This window comes from Triticum dicoccoides, chromosome 2B (genome assembly GCF_002162155.2).
Source record: "Triticum dicoccoides isolate Atlit2015 ecotype Zavitan chromosome 2B, WEW_v2.0, whole genome shotgun sequence".
Taxonomy (NCBI): Eukaryota; Viridiplantae; Streptophyta; class Magnoliopsida; order Poales; family Poaceae; genus Triticum; species Triticum dicoccoides.
This window is the reverse complement of record NC_041383.1, coordinates 83,025,721-83,042,912: the sequence shown is the minus strand read 5'-3', so window position 1 is coordinate 83,042,912 and position 17,192 is coordinate 83,025,721.

Below are 17,192 nucleotides of genomic sequence, written 5' to 3'. Positions count from 1 at the left end.
GGCCGGGCTGTTGGACTATGAAGATACATGATTGAAGACTTCGTCCCGTGTCCGGGTGGGACTCTCCTTTGCGTGGAAGTCAAGCTTGGCAATTCGGATATGTAGATCTCCTTCTCTGTAACCGACTCTGTGTAACCCTAGCCCCCTCCGGTGTCTATATAAACCGAAGGTTTAGTCTATAGGACAACAACAATCATAATCATAGGCTAGCTTCTAGGGTTTAGCCTCAACGATCTCATGGTAGATCAACTCTTGTAATACTCATATCATCAAGATCAATCAAGCAGGAAGTAGGGTATTACCTCCATCGAGAGGGCCCGAACCTGGGTAAACATCATGTCCCCCAGCTCCTGTTATCATTAGCCTTAGACGCACAGTTCGGGACCCCCTACCCGAGATCCGCCGGTTTTGATACCGCCATCAGCGACACCCCCAGCAGGCTGATAAGGATCCATTCCTCAAAGCGCTCACGGCAAGGGTGCTCACGCCGTCAAGCTGTCCAACTAAGCGTAGGGTGTAGTACATACAACGAGAGATCAAACAGGAAGATAACATGCGTTCAGTTCAAAGCATAGCATGTTATATTACATCAGTGGTTGTCGCGGTTCTAACTTAAGATGAAATCGTCTTGGGTACGGATTCGCAGCGACAATGAGAAATGGAGTGGCTAGTCCTGGTGCTGGCCTTCCAACCTCTTGACTCCGTCAACGGAGCTATTGATGGGCTCGACATGCTCTTCGAGCGCCTTGAGGTATGCATCCTCCGGCAAGCTCTCAAGCACGTTGGTGAAGTCGACGATGGGGTTCCAGTACGCCACCTTGGTGAGCACCTTGAGAAGGTCACCCCGGCAAAGCTTCCGGGCCTCGTTGGCCAGATGAGTCGCTCGGTTGGAGTGGAGCAGCACCAGGGCGTCGAGGCCACCCTCAAAGAATAGGGCCAGCCTGGCAATCTGGCTCACCCTCTCTTCCTGGGAGAACCTGAAGCTTGGCATGCCCATGATAGATAGCTGCATGGTGAGCCTCTCTGCAATGCCAACAAGGCGGTTGGTCCAGAGCCTCGTGCTGTCCACAAAGTCGTTGTGGGTGGCGGCGGCACTCTGCAGCAGCTGTTTCTCATCCTCGAGGTCCTTGACCAGGGCCTTTTCACGGGCCCTGGTCTCTGTGAGTGTCCCCTCCAAGGTGTCCAGCTTCAGCTTCAGATCAGCGATGGAATCATTGGCCTCGGAGAGTAGCTTAGTCTTGTCGAAGATGGTGACCTGCAAATCCGCCAAGGTGCGGACAGTCATGTCCCTGTTGTTCTTCAGCGTCAAGATCTCCTTCTTCAGCTCCTCCAGCTCCAGGTCCAGCTTTTCCACCTTGCTGGCCAGCTCATTCTTGGCAGCCTCCACGGCCTCAGTGTCGTTGGCGGCCTCCTTTAACTTGCCAGCATGGTCCAGGGTCAGAGAATCAAGTGTGTTTTGTGCTCCTGCTTCAGCTCCTGGGTCCGCTGCGCGACAAGCTTTTCGACCTCTTCGTCCTTGCCACGGATCTTGGCGGCAAGCGCTTCTTCACGGGTAACAAGGTCATCTTCCTGGGCATCAAGCAGAACGCGGCGCAGCCTCTGGTCAGCTTCATCCTTGGCGGCCTGCACAGTAGCCACCTCTTGGGCCTTCTTGATGTCAGCCTGCTTCAGGAGGAGCTCTTGCCAGCACTTGCCCAGTTGGTCCTGGACGGCCTTCAGATCCTGCTGGGTCTCGGCGAACCAGGCCTGCATCTGAGCAACGCGCTCCTGGAAGTCTGCTTCTGCCTTGTCCACGGCCACCATCCCGGAGTCCTCTTTATCCTTGCAGGCGCAGTAGAGCGCCTGGAGCTTCTGGAAGTTGGTGCTCATGGCCTGGAGGAGCTGGTCTTCTTTAGAATCACTGCTGATGGCGCTCGGCTCATCGACAACTTGGAGCCCGGCAGCAGCGAGGACCTCGTCGTCAGATACCTCCCCTTCGGTTGGTGCTCCGGTGCTTGCCGTCCCTAGGATGCTGACGAAGAGATCGTCGCCCACCTTCAAGCACTTGCTCGGGGTGGGGCTGTAGAGGATGAGGGTTGGTCGTCAATCACCTCCTCCCCGGCAGCTGAGGGCTCCGGGACCGGTGCAGCGCTAGGCACTCCTGCGGCAAATTTGTCTTCAGTATGGTCACCGGTTTCCTTGTCAGCCTCCCCGGCAGACCCCTTGGCGGCCTCCTCGGCAGCAACCCTCACGGTTTCCTCAACAGCAGCCTTGGTGGCTTCCTCAGCAGCGATTTTGGCGGCCTCAGCTTCGGCATCCTTGGCGGTCTCCTCAATGATAGCATCGACATCCGTCTGGTACGTCGAGAGAGGGTCTGGAAATCAAAAAGGAGAATGAGGTAGAACCAAAATTGAAGCTCAGAACAGGGAAATAGAAAGAAAATCGCATGCCGTAGACGGGAGGAGACAGGAGGCAGGCGACTTACCTGTGACAAGGTGAGGGGGAGTGGTTCCCTCCCCGGCAACGCTCGTTGCCGGGGGAGAGCCATCGACACCTGTGCTCGCCATTCATTCCTCCATGCGCGTGGGCTCATTGATGGATGCCCTTGCCGGGGACCCCCCATCTGGGTGGCGTGGTCGACGGGGGCGACATGTTGGGGGTGGCCCTCAGCGGCTCCTACTGTTTCCGCTCTCATGCGAACCTAGCAATGTCAGTGCTGAAGATGCAGAATTTGACGCCTTCCAGTGGGAAATGAGTAATGGACTCACGCTCGGGGCTGGATTGGGGGCTGCGTTGAGGGCTGGCGTCCGGGCTGATTGTGATCATCACCGACACACTTGAAGTTCTTGTCGGGGGCTTGTCGCCCATCGAAGTCTTGGCCCTCTTTGCCATCCTCTGGGCCAGCATCTCCGAATCGCTGCAAAGATGAGTCAAGACGAGATCGAGTCAGGATGAAACAACCAAAACAGATCAGGGGATAAGTAAAGAGGCAAGACGCTTACTCATCTTCCCCTTCTGACCTCCTCTTCCTCTTCGGGCTAAAGGACCTGAGGTCAAAATCGGTCGTCAGGGCGGTGTCCGCGAAGGGAGGAGGAGGAGATGGAGTCAGGGGCCACTTGACCGAGGAGGAGGCAGCGGCCGCAGTTTCCTTCGATGTCGCGGCTTCCTTCGCTGCTACCGCGGCAACACGCCTCGTCTGACACACAGGTTGCACCTGGGCCTCTTGCCGCTACGTGATCTTGCCGGGCCGGACAGGCTCACCGGAGCCGACCCGCCGAAGGACACTTTCTTCTTTGGGGCAAAAGGGTCATCCACCTCAGTTGCCTCCTCGGCCGACTCCTTGGTCGCCTCTTCAGCAAGGGGAACCCCGACGCCGTTGTGCTCCCCGGCAGACTCCTCCCACCCGGTGAACTCTTTTTCCTCATCGGCCTCAACGGCCTCGTCCTTCATGGTGCCGAGGCTGCCGGCCTCCTCGGCAAGTGTTGCCCCCTCCGCCCTAGTGGCGATGTACGCCACCTCTTCTTTAGTGGTGGGGCGGATGAGCAGCAACTCGTCAAGGATGAACTTCTCCGACAAGTTCTCGAATAATCCCTGCACCAGCACCGCTTCTGGCTCGTCCCAGGTCAGGTCCAGGCCATGGGCGTTGAACACCGGCATCATGGCGATGATGGAGGTCAGGAAGGAGTTGTTGCTCAATGGGACCACCCCCGCCAGCAACCTGAACAGATTGTCGGCCTTGCTGGTCTTGTCATCCTTGCCTATCTTGTCGGCCCTGCCGGCCTTAGAGTAGAAGACAAGCTAGAACTCCCCCAACAACACCCTTGCTAGGGTGGCCTACGTAGCCCCGGCAAGAGCCTTGCCGGGGCAACTTGCGGAGGACCAGCAAGGCCACCACCCTTGAAACTAAGAGCTCTGGCACCATCGATAACGTCAAAGCCAAGATCCGGGGGCACGTGCATAGTAGCATGCAGATCTTTGTGAAGACTGACAGCCTACAGGGCTACGTGGAGGCCAGAAGACAAACACCCCCGGCAAGGCCCTTGCCAAGGACGACTGCGATGCCCCCGACAAGATGCTTGTCGGGGGCAACTGCGAGGCCATGGCTGGGCCCGCACCCAACAAGGTTTTGCCACCCCACAGTTGTTCCAGCGCAGCAACCAGCTTGCCAACTAGGCAGACGCCTACGTAGCTGCATGCAGATCCTCGGCCAACTAAGCAAGCACCTGCGTGGTGGCATGCAGATCTTCGTGAAGGCCCTGCCACCATGCCAGCACAGCTGCTAGCCAGCCAGCCTGGCGCTGCATGCCTCGTCAGCCTGGACGCGTGTCAAGACGGGGTGAGGCGGCGACGGATTGGACGGGATCTATTACCGTCCCCGATAAAGTTGGAGGGCACGTAATGCGTTTGTCCTACGATGTCAGTGCTAAGCTCGTACACTGTAGCTACTTTACACCTCCTGTGTGCCACTGTGGCGACCCCTTTGACATATAAAAGGAGGCCCGAGGCGTATTAGGGAAGGATTTGGATTTTTTGGACTGGGCATGCATAGCAGCTAGTCTGAGAACTCAAGGACACTAAATATACACCCAAAGCAGGACTAGGGTTTTACGCTCCTCAACAGCCCGAACCTGGGCAAAAACCCCTCGTGCTGATCACTGGACCTGCTCTTTGTGCAACTCTCTCTCCGCCAACCATAGAAGGGATCCTCGTGATCCCATAAGTGTCTTTTCCCCGACATAAGCACACGGACTATCTATACTATTTGGTGATTTTAGATGATTTCTCTCATTATGTGTGGACATTTCATCTTCGTCGCAAGTCCGACGCCCTTGCCACACTCACCGCCTTTTATTCCTATGTCACCACATAGTTCGGCCATCCTATCCTTGCATTACAAACTGACAATGGAAAAGAGTTTGACAACGTCGCTGTCTGTAACCTCCTCGCTCTCACGGCAGCATCTTTCACCTCACTTGTCCCTACACGTCCCAAAAAATGGCCGCGCCAAGCGTGTCATTCACACTCTTAACGACTGTGTCTGCATGTTACTCTTTTACTTAATGTGCCCCCTCAGTTTTGGCCGGATGCTCTCACCACCGCCAACCTCCTCATCAACATCCGCCCTGTCGCCCTCGCTGGAACTACACTCCTCACCAGCTCCTCTTCGGTGCGCCCCTATCTTACAATGGCCTCCGTATCTTTGGGTGTCTCTGTTATCCTAGCACCGCGTCCACCACTCCTCACAAACTTGCTCCATGGTCGGTTCCTTGCATCTTTCTCGGCTACCCTTCCAACACCAAAGGTTACCAGTGCTATGATCCAGTGTCCCACCGTATTTATACATCGCGGCACGTGTACTTTGATGAGCTGGTGTTCGCTTTTTAGCAGGTACCATCCTCCACCGAGCAGCCTCTGGCTTCTCCCGCAGCACGGCTCACCCCTACCACCACCTTTGGCGGGCCGTCCACTTCGCCGAGCACCGCCCCGGCCCCGGCCCCGCCCGCGTGCCCCGCGCCCTCTGACACGGCTGCCTACTCTAGTTGTGCCCTCTCGGGTGTCCCCACGGCCGCCACAGGCCCGGCTCCCCCCTAGCGGCACATCAGGCGCGGTCACCCCTCGGGTGCCATCACCGCTGTCGCCGGTGCGGTCTCTGGCATGGTCCCGCCGGGCCGCCTCTTTTGGCACGGTGACTGCGGGCCCTTCGGCAGCCATGCCTTTGGAGCCCTCGGAGACCGGCTCGACCTCCTCATCGCCGGTCTCCCCTCCAGCTCCTCCGGCGGGGGCTGCACCCCCCACTGGTGTGGTCACTCGGGCCCGTTCCGAGACATTTCGTCCTAGCACGCGCTACACGTCCAACGAGTACGTGTGTGCTGCATCTACCTCGGCACCGTCTCTGCTACCCTCCGCTCGCTTAGCCCTTCGGGACCCGAACTGGCTCGCTGCGATGCGTGAGAAATTCGATGCCCTGCAGCACAACCGTATGTGGCAGCTTGTCCCGCGGCCTCCCCACGCTAATGTCATCACTGGCAACTAGGTCTTCCGCCACAAGACTCACCCTGACGACTCCCTTGAGTGTTAAAAGACGCGCTGGGTAGTGCGAGGTTTTCGACAGCGCACTGGCGTTGACTTCACCGACACTTTTGCCCTGGTTGTAAAATCGGGCACGATTCGCGTTGTCCTCCAGCTCGCTGTTTCTCGAGCCTGGCCCGTTCACCAGCTCGATGTGTCCAATGCTTTCCTGCATGGTCACCTCGATGAGCAGGTGTTCTGTCAGTAGCCCACTGGTTTTGTCGACACCACCTATCCGGACCATGTGTGCTTGCTCTCCAGTTCCCTTTACAGGTTTAAGCAGGCACCTCGGGCTTGCTATAAGCGTATTGCGGCCTTCCTTTAGCAGCATGAATTCTGGTCCACACGGTCAGATGCCTCCCTGTTTGTTTATCATCAGGGCGCCGCTACTATGTACCTCCTCTTGTACGTCCATGACATCATCCTGACTGCATCCTCGCCAGCGCTCCTTCAGCAGATCACCGCTTACCTTGGCACCGAGTTCGCCCTCAAGGACTTGGGGGCTCTCCACTACTTCTTCGGCATCGAGGTCATTCATCGTGCCACTGGCTTCTTTCTGCATCAGCAGAAATACGCCTACGAGCTTCTGGAGCGAGTCGGCATGCTTAATTGCAAGCTTGCTTCCACGTCTGTCGATACGAAGGCTAAGGTGTCTGCCGTCAGGGTTCTCCGGCATCCGACGCTCCCTTCTACCACTCCATCGTTGGTGCTCTTCAGTACCTCACGTTCACACGGCCGGATCTTAAGTATGTTGTTCAGCAGGTGTGCCTTCACATGCATGCCCCCCGTGATACTCATTGGGCTCTGGTGAAATGTATTCTCCGGTATATATGTGGCACCACGGCTATGGGTCTCACCCTCACGGCTTTCTTCGACACCGACCTCGTCGTGTACTCAAACGTCGACTGGGATGGGTGCCCCAACACTCGACGCTCCACCTCCGGCTACTGCGTCTACCTCGGGCCCTCTCTGATCTCGTGGTCGTCTAAACGACAACCCATGGTTTCACAATCGACTGCCGGAGCCGAGTACATGGCTGTGGCCAACGCCGTCGCGGAGTGCTCCTGGCTACGACAACTGATTCAGGAGTTGCTATGTGAGGTTCCCAAGGCCACGATTGTTTAATGCGACAACGTCTCCGCAGTCTACCTCTCTGCCAACCCTGTTCATCATCGCCGGACGAAGCACATTGAGCTCGACATCCACTTTGTCCGGGAGCACGTTGCACTTGGCCGTGTTCGAGTCTTGCATGTACCCACCGATCAGCAGCTCGCCGACGTCGTGACGAAGGGGCCGCCTACCTCGACTTTCGAGGGCTTTCAGTCGAGTCTTTGCGTCTTCGGCGACGCTTCACTGCGAGGGGGGTGAAATATAGGTCTGGGTATTGTACGTTGCACCTGTAGCGTCTCTCTCCCCTCTGTAACTTGTTGTACCTTGGGAGACAAGACACCAGGCGCACCCCTTGTATCTATATATGTGCCTAGTGCACGACCAATGAGAATTATCGATGCACGCAATCCCTTTTTCCCAAACTTACAAACCCAAAAGGTAAGCCCGACCTGACCCGGACTGGGTTTTTCGAGTTGGGCTTAGGTTGGGCTGTCCATGATCAGGTTTACTCTCGGGTCTATGTTGTTAATTACTTCCTTCATCCCGTAACTACTTCCTCCATCTCATAATATAGGAGCATTTTTCACACTAATGTAATGTCAAAAAGAAAAGAAAAACGCACATGTTTTCTTAGACAAAAAACCGTTGTTATAATATGGACGGAAGAAGTAGCATCTTTTTAAGCGTGATGGTCCTATTGCATAGTTATATCAGACTTGGTAAGGACCGAACATCAACTCACTCGCTCGCTCTCTGGTGCAATCCTGGACTATACGTGTGGTTTCATTCTCGATACATGGGATGCAATCATGCAAAGACATAGGGCAATGCGGTTGTGCAGCCTAGCGACCCGAGTTCAATTCCTAGAATTGACAGGTGATGCACAGGGGTTTTCCCCCGTTTATTGAGGATCAAGCTTGGTGTTTGGTGGAACCATGCATCAAGAAATATCTTGATACTCATTTAAAAAAATTATGAGGACCATGTTTATCTTGGTACTCGTACTAAAATGGCCGTATGCATCCCTAGTTGGTGCAGAGGCCGGGAAGTGAAATTCTCTCCCATTTTTAAAAGACTGTGTATAGGCTGAACTATGACTAACCACTAGATCAGTTATAGAAAAGCGAGATGGGCGACGGGGGGGCGACAGGGGGGGCGACGCGCGTGGCCGTCCGGTGGCCGCCGGGCCTGTGCGTTCGGGGGCGGTGGCTCATCCTCGGGTTGGCGGCCGATTTTGGGCGCTAGCCGGTTCCAAGGAGGACGAGTCGAACGGAGACGGCGACGATCCGGTGGCTTCTCCGCCAATGCCCACTCCGTCTGATCTCTTTTGTGAGTTCTTCCAGGCGGGATATGATGAGGATGAGGTGGCCTTGACGGTGGATAGGATTTTGCTGGTGGACGATCCGGCAAGGGTTGGGCTTCACGCGGGCGAGATGAAGGAGATGGTCAGGCGCGTTGTGCACCGGAGAACGGCGGCGACGGCGGTCAGGCCATGGAAGGGTCCCCTTCCAAAGGTTAGTCTTCCGAACCTCACCCTTTTCAATTTGATTCGGCTGGATTCTTGGACTAAAGTTAAGAGGAGGAAGAAGCCAATCCGTTCTGGCAGTGTGTCGGCGGCGGCCATGGCGTTGTCGCCGGCGGGGCGGCCGATCGGGATCATGCAGATGCGGGAGAGGCGTTTGAACGCACTCCTGGGCCGCGTGCACTGTGTGACTGCTGGTGGGCCGGTTCTGAGTGAGCCGGGCCCAGTCGTGTGCGAGCCTGTGTTACCTAGGTATGAGGCCCAGTTTAACCAGATACATACGTCGGGATCGATCTCTACACCCCCATGCACGATCTACAATTCTTCTGAGGGTTTTCGATCGAAGCGACCTAGGGTTCATCGAGCTGCGTGCCGATCGAGCTTCTCTGACCGTGGTGCGGGACGTGCCCGGCGGATTCCTCCTCTCCGCGGCATGGCGGGTAGAGGTCCACCCCCTGCCAAGTCCGGCGCTCAGTCCGGCGCCCCGGCCGGCACGGGGCGCGGTGGGCAGATGCTGCCTGCTGGAGGCGGGCGTGGCGGGGATGTGGTGCCGCAGGGCGCGGGTCGTGGCCGTGCTGGGCTGCCGCTCGGGGCTGGGCGCGCTGGCGCTACTCCGGTGCCGGGTGCTGGGTCCGGCCAGGCGGCCCAGGGGGCAGGCGGCCCTAGACCATCGCTGCATGGAGGTGCACCCAGGCCCGGCGTGGTGGGCCGCGGTATGCTGCCTGCGGGTGCCAGACCACCATCGCCGGCTGTGGGACGTGGTGGCCCTCGGCCACCATTGCCAATCCCCGTGGCCGTCGCGGGATGCGGCATCCCGGCTCCTAGGCTGCCTCCTCCGGCCTTGGGTGGTCAGCTCAGACCCATGGCGACGCAGACCGGGGCCAGGCCGCCGCATTTCGTGGCCCGGCAGTCGCAGAGTTCGGCGGCCCTGGTGTTGGAACAGGCTCACTTGCAGCAGGTTATGGCTAGGGGGAGACTCTTCGGTGCCTCGTGGTAAGTGGGGTGACGATGGGCTTAACGCCTATGGAGATGGACAGCACCGGGGATCCTCGTCCACAGGTGGTGGGCGGGGGTATGCCTGGCAGAGTGATGGCTCGACCGAGAGGCCTTTCCTGGGGCCAACGGGAGGATTCATTGAAGGGGCGTCTGGACCAGCTAATCGGAACCGCGGTGGTTTCCGTGGTAACCGTGGTGGACGGGGTGGCCGAGGTGGCCGTTACCGTCCAAGGCAGCATCCTGTTGTCGTCGACCAGACAGCGGTGGGTGAGGCTACTGAGGACACTGGGTTGTCTTGTCAGGCTATGGAGGTGGTCACGGCTCTAGCGGACGTGGTTGTTCCGGGTAATCGTGAGGTCGAGGTAATGTCGGTGGAGGGCTCTGACAGGGCTGAGCTGGACAGGGCGGCCAAGTTTGCGTGCAAGAAAGAAAGAATGCTTTGCTATCGCTGTGGCAATAAGGGCCACTTCATTGCTGAGTGTCTGGCAGTTTTATGCGATACGTGTGGTAAGCCGGACCATGAGTCAGGGGCTTGTCCGCTTCTGAGAGACCAGTTACCGAATCTTATAATGTATGGTGTGTATTGTTCTGAGCTCACATTTTTTGAGTCTCCGACCGACCGGGAGGTTACCGATGAGGTGCGCAGTATGACGTCTGGGATTGTTAAAGTGACTAAAGGTGAAGTCTCTGAGACCCAGATTGTGCAGCGGCTCCAGGAGCTGGCCCCGGGAGACTTCCTCTGGGAGCTAGTCAGTATTGAGCCAAACTCATTCAGGGTGGAGTTTCCCACGGTGGAGGATTTACAGAGGTTACTGCGTTTTGGGATGTGTAAGGTGCCAGGTACTGAAGGCATTCTTGAGTTCCACGAGTGGAAATTGATTGAGCCTCAGGGTAAACCTCTTACCCAGACCTGGTTGCGTTTTTCGGGAGTTCCGTCCAGGCCTTTGCAGGATGCCAGGGTTGTTGCTAGTCTGGGTGTCTTGGTGGGAAAGCCTGAGCGAGTGGATATGGCTTTCACTAGAGCTCAGGGGGTGGCTCGCCTTCTGGTCAGTATTTTGGACATTGAGTTTGTGCCGGATATGGTTAAGTGGGCTTATCGAGGCCAGGTTTATAACCTTCATATTGAGTTTGAGGATGACAGCCTGTTTGTTGAGGCACCGGCTGCCGCGGATGTTGATATGCACGAGGGTGATGATGGCACGGGGCGCAAGGAGTCTCCGGCCTCTGATCCTGGTCGAGAGATGGCCGAGGGACCGGGGTCAGAGGCTCAGACCACCGGAGGGGGGACGGCGCCTCCCTCTTCTGTGCTGTCGACCACTCTGAGATTTGGATCCATTGAGCCTGCTACTGCACCTCCGAGACTATGGAGCGAGCGGGTAGAGTCTTTAGAGGGGTTTGAGCACTCTTTACCTACGTTGGACTTTGTGGGCCCGGGCGTGGAGGGGCTTGGAGCAGAGGGAGGTTCGGAGATAGCGTTCTCGCCTCCCTCGGATATTGTTGTGACGGCTGAGCTGCAGGTGGTGATTCCGAGCTTGGCGGGGGGGCCAAGGCAGGAGGCTTCGGCGCCCCCGTCTCCTCTTGTTCCGGTCGGGGTTACCGGGAATGAGGAGCTTTCTTCGGGAGGGGGGCGGCTGCGGCAGCCTCTCCTGTGCGGATTGGTGATTGTCAGGGGCAGGTGGCCCCGGCGACGCTTGCTGCGCCGGCACTGGTCGGCTATGAGGGAGGCCGTTTGGGGCAGGTGGCCTCAGACCCGTCCCTTTCGGCACCGGCGATTGAGGCTTCTCCTGTGGTGCTTGGCGGGAGTCTGGGGAAGGTGGCCCCGGTCCAGCCCTCGTCTTCGGCTGTCAGGATGGTGACGCCCTCAGGCTTGAGGGTTGGGGCGAAGGGGGTGCTTGGCCAGGCGGCATCGGCACTTACCGCACCCGGCCTCTTGCCCGCTGGCTGTGGGAGCCTTCCGCCGCTGCCTCCTCCGAGTGGAGCTACTCGGGAGGAGGTTATTGCTTTCGGCGGGATCCCTGACCCGGTCTCTGAGGGGAGACGGATGAGTTCTCGTCTCCAGGACCACCCGGAGGTTGATGACATGCAGCAGAGGTGCGCTATGAGGGCGGCCAAGCTTCATGACATTGAGGTCACTACCGGTATGTCAGTCAACTTATCCAATTCTATTTTGCATTTTTCTACGGATGAGATTATTCATAATGCAAATCAAGTAGGGGTTTCGCTAGGGAATTCAAATTCTGAAATTTTCAACTCGGTTAATGATCTCCTTGATCTGGAAGCGGAACGCGCTTTAGAAACCATTCGAAACCTAGCGGCAGTGAGACCTATGAACGATGCTGAGATTGATGCGTTGGGGGTGAGAGTGCTTGACAATTTATGTGCCGACCTGGCACCATCCACTAATGAGTCCAACGAGGAGGAGGTTAGTGTTGAAGGTGTAGTGAATCAAACACCGGAGACCGGTTATGAAGACCGGATGGTGGACAATGATAAACCCAAACGTAAGTGGAAGCGGAAGGTGTATCCCGCATCCGCGGTACGTAGGAGTGCTAGGATTCGTACGGCCAAAAAATTCCATGATGACTTATGAAAGGAATCTTTTGGAATAGCAGAGGTCTGAAGGACTTGGCTAAAAGAAGATTTCTCGCGGAGGCGTCTTTGGAGCATCGATTAGATTTTATCGCTCTCTCTGAAACTGGTAGAGATAATTTTGCTCCTCAGTTTCTTTCTTCTCTTGCGGGTGGTGTTGATTTTGACTGGCATTTCCTACCTCCGCGAGGACGATCGGGAGGTATCTTGTTGGGAGTGAGATGCGATTCCCTTGAGGTCCGGAGTGTAGTGATGGGCGACTTTGCGGTTAAGTTTCGGGTTAGGTCTAAGGTTGATGGTTTCAACTGGGCCTTGGTGGCGGTTTATGGTGCCGCACAGCCGGAGCTTAAACCAGAATTTCTGGCGGACCTTGTTCGAATTTGTGTGTCCGAGCAGCTTCCGATGTTGGTCGGGGGTGATTTCAATATCATTCGGAGGAGAGAGGAGAAGAATAATGATAACTTTGACGGCAGATGGTCGTTTATGTTCAATACCATTATTGAGAGCCTGGATCTGAGGGATATTGAGCTTTCCGGTAGAAAGTTTACCTGGGCTAATGCCTTGCCTACCCCTACATATGAAAAGCTTGATCGAGTTCTCGCGAGTGTGGAGTGGGAACAGAAGTTCCCTCTGGTTACGGTCCAAGCTCTCTCGCGGGGAATATCTGATCACACACCACTGTTCGTGGACTCCGGGGAGCCGAACCATGTGGGAAACAGAAACACCTTCTCATTCGAGATGGCCTGGTTCGAACGGAAGGGGTTCTTGGACCTCATTGCCAGGGAATGGGCTAAGGGTGTAGGAGGTAGGACGGTTGTCGAGCGTTGGCAGAATAAAATTAGGCATTTGAGAAGCTTCTTACGGGGATGGGCTAAGCACCTCAGTGGGGTGTATAAGATTGAGAAGGATAGGCTCCTTTCTCTTATAAAGGCCCTTGACATAAAAGCTGAATCCACGATTCTGATGCCTGCTGAGCTCCAGGTAAAAACGGAGGTGGAGAAGAGGTTGAAAGAACTTCTCCGTGAAGAAGAGTTGAAATGGGCGTTGCGAGCTAAGGTTCGCAAAGTGGTCCAAGGGGACGCCAATACTCAATTCTTTCACCTCATTGCCAATGGTAAGCACAGAAAGAAGCGTATCTTCCAGCTTGAGCAAGATGAGGGTACCATTGTTGGGCAGGATAATCTCAAAACATATATTACAGAATATTATAGGCAGCTTTTTGGACCACCGGAGGTTAATTGTGTGACCCTTGATGAGTCCAGGACTGAGGATGTACCTCAATTGTCTACTGCCGATAATGATATCCTGCTCGCCCCGTTTTCGGAGAAGGAGGTGTTGGATGCTATTGCACAAATGAAAAACAATAAGGCTCCTGGTCCGGATGGGTTCCCAGCAGAGTTCTATAAAAAGTGCTGGCACATTATTAAGGGGGATTTGTTACCTATGTTTCATGATCTTTTCTCTGGACAACTTCAATTATTTCACTTGAATTTTGGAACTATCACATTGCTCCCTAAGAAAATGGAGGCTGTGAGAATTGAGCAGTTCAGGCCGATCTACCTCCTCAATGTTAGTTTCAAAATATTCACCAAGGTCGGGACTAATAGGCTCTCACAGATTGCGCATTCTGTGGTGCAACATTCCCAACCTGCTTTCACGCCGGACAGAAACATCCTTGAAGGGGTGGTTGTCCTTCATGAAACGCTCCACGAAATTCATTCCAAAAAATTAGATGGGGTAATTTTTAAGGTGGATTTCGAAAAAGCGTATGATAAGGTCAAGTGGCCATTCCTCCAACAGGCTCTGCGTATGAAAGGTTTCGATGAGGCATGGCGCCAGCAAGTCGAATCATTTACGCAAAAAGGGAGTGTGGGAATTAAGGTGAATGACGATATAGGTCATTATTTCTAGACTCATAAAGGCCTAAGGCAAGGAGATCCAATGTCCCCTATCTTGTTTAACATTGTGGTCGATATGTTAGCAATTTTGATAGGAAGGGCTAAGGAGAATGGTCAAGTGGGTGGTTTGGCACCTCATCTTGTCAATGGAGGTGTATCCATCCTTCAATACGCTGATGATACAATCATCTTTATGGAGCACGACTTGGCCAAGGCGAGAAATATGAAGTTGTTGTTATGCCTCTTCGAACAATTGTTCGGGTTAAAGATTAACTTTCATAAGAGCGAGTTGTTCTGCTTTGGTAGAGCCAAAGACGAACAGGAGTCGTATAGGCAATTGTTTGGGTGCGAGTTGGGGAGTTTGCCCTTCTCTTACCTTGGTATTCCGATTCACCATCGTAGGCTAACAAACAGAGAGTGGAAGTGTATCGAGGACCGATTTGAGAAGAAACTGAGTTGCTGGAAGGGTAAGCTCATGTCATACGGAGGCCGATTAATCTTGATAAATTCGGTCCTCACGAGTATGCCTATGTTTCTCTTATCGTTCTTTGAGGTCCCAGTTGGTGTTAGGAAAAGACTGGACTTCTATCGGTCACGCTTCTTTTGGCAGGGTGATGAACTTAAAAGAAAATACCGGCTCGCTAAATGGGATATTATCTGTCGACCCAAAGACCAAGGAGGGCTTGGTATCGAGAATCTTGAGGTTAAGAACAGATGCCTTCTTAGTAAGTGGTTGTGGAAGCTCGCTTCTGGGACTGAAGCCATGTGGGCGCAGATCCTGCGCAGCAAGTACCTCCAGAATAGAACTCTGTCCCAGGTAACAATTAGGCCGACTGACTCGCCCTTCTGGAAAGGACTCATGAAAGTCAAACAATTGCTGTTCAATAGGACTAGAGTTGTTATTGGAGACGGTGCTAGTACTCGTTTCTGGGAGGATACTTGGCTTGGCGATTCACCCTTGGCCATTCAATATCCGTCTTTATATCGTATTTCTCAACGACGTGAAGTGTTCGTGGCAACGGTATTTCAATCTATCCCCCTTAATATTCAGTTTAGACGGTCGCTAGCGGGCAATCGTTGGGAAGTTCGACTCCATTTAGTTAGGAGACTGATGGAGGTTCAACTTTCTGACCAACCTGATGAATTACGCTGGAAGTTGACTAGGTCTGGAGTATTCACAGTTAAGTCAATGTATATTGATGTCATTAATTCAAGCTCCATTCCAACTTCCAAGAATGTCTGGGATGTCAAAGTTCCTTTGAAAATAAAAGTGTTTATGTGGTTTGTCCATAAACAAGTTATTCTAACAAAGGACAACTTATTAAAGCGTAATTGGATAGGACCTACTAGGTGTAGTTTCTGTGATCGGGATGAGACGATTAAGCATCTCTTTTTTTATTGCCCGTTGGCCAAGGTCCTTTGGCGGACGGTTCACATTGCTTTTAACATTACTCCACCGACTACTGTTAATGCTTTATTTGGGACTTGGCTTAATGGGATTGAGTCTGCCTTAGCAAGACATATTCGGGTTGGAGTCTGCGCTCTGCTGTGGACCATCTGGCTTTGCAGAAATGATTTGGTTTTTAACAGAATATCACGGATTCATTTTTTGCAGGTTATTTTTCGCGCTACGGCAGTGATCCGTTCGTGGTCGCTACTCACTCCGATGGAGGCCAGGGAGCATTTGGTTACTGGGTCTATCCGTTGGGAGATGGTAGCTCGGGATATCTTCAACCGGTTTGGATGGCGGTCATGTAATAGGATAGGCAATTAGTTTACCTACCTTTTTAGCCAGCCGGTTGTGGCATCTTTTCTTGGCTAGTCTGTGTTTCTAGCCTTTAGCGCTCTGTGTGAGCTGCCTTATCTTTTTTTAAGTTTGACACTTTGGAACTTTGTTGGCACAATTTGAGTTCTGTTAATAAGATGGCTGTATGCATCACTCTGGATGCAGAGGCCGGGGAGCCCCCCCTTTTCAAAAAAAAATATCTTGAGATTGATAAAATTATCACAGGAATCAGAAAGTCTGAAATAAATTCAGAAAATATGAGCACAATACCAAATCTAGGAGTGGGCTGGTTCCACCGTAAGAAATCTAACCATCTGAGTTACGCTCAATTTGTTGAAATTCAATTTCATCGACCGTAATTCTTGTTCAAAATTTAAAATAAAAGAATACACCGTAATTTTATCCATACACACATGCAAAAGTAACAGATGTTCGGTGCACACTGTAAGACACGGTTATTTAAAGCTTATTTGCTAAATAATATATGTATATTATAGTTCAGACCATCTGGTCGATTCATAGTCATTTTTACTGTTTGTATTGTACTGAGGGATCCAAAACTAGTCCCAATTGGATATACTTGTCGAATAATTTGAAAGATTTCAGATGATGTTGTGCTGAGCCCCAGCAAGATTATTTCTTTTGTGTTCTCTCATCACTTTAGCTGCTCCTTGTATGAACCTTGTCGGTGGTCGTTGCTTTATAATATGAAGCGGGGAACCCTTTATCATCTAAATAATTTTAAAGATTCTAGAACAAATGAGAAGTATTTATGTTATGAGCTTTGTGCATTATATAAATAATAAATGCGACCAAAGTGTCAACTGCCCCTGTGTCGCCTCTCTCTGGCGATTCGGGGGACCCCTCCGGCATCGCCACTTCCCCGCTTCCCTCCTTCCCCTCACCTCGCCGCCATCTGAGGAGCCCACCGGCGAAGCCTGGTTAGGCTCCAGGAAGTGTGTGGGCAGATTTGGCGCGACAGCACGCGCGGGTGGCTCTGGCGCAGGCTAGCGCAGATCCGGTGGTCCGAGGGAAGGTGTTGGCGACAAGCAGGCTCATCGCGACTTCGTGAGGTGCGCGGCAGGGGGTGCGCAGGGGGCTGGTCAGGGAGGATCTGTTGCCTGGCGGTTGTGTGCTACGGCATGGTGGAGGTTTGACGTGGTGCTACGACTCCGGCAACGGTGCTACCCGACGGGGCGCGTGGTGGAGGGGCTCAGATGGTGGCTTCGATCGCAATCCATGG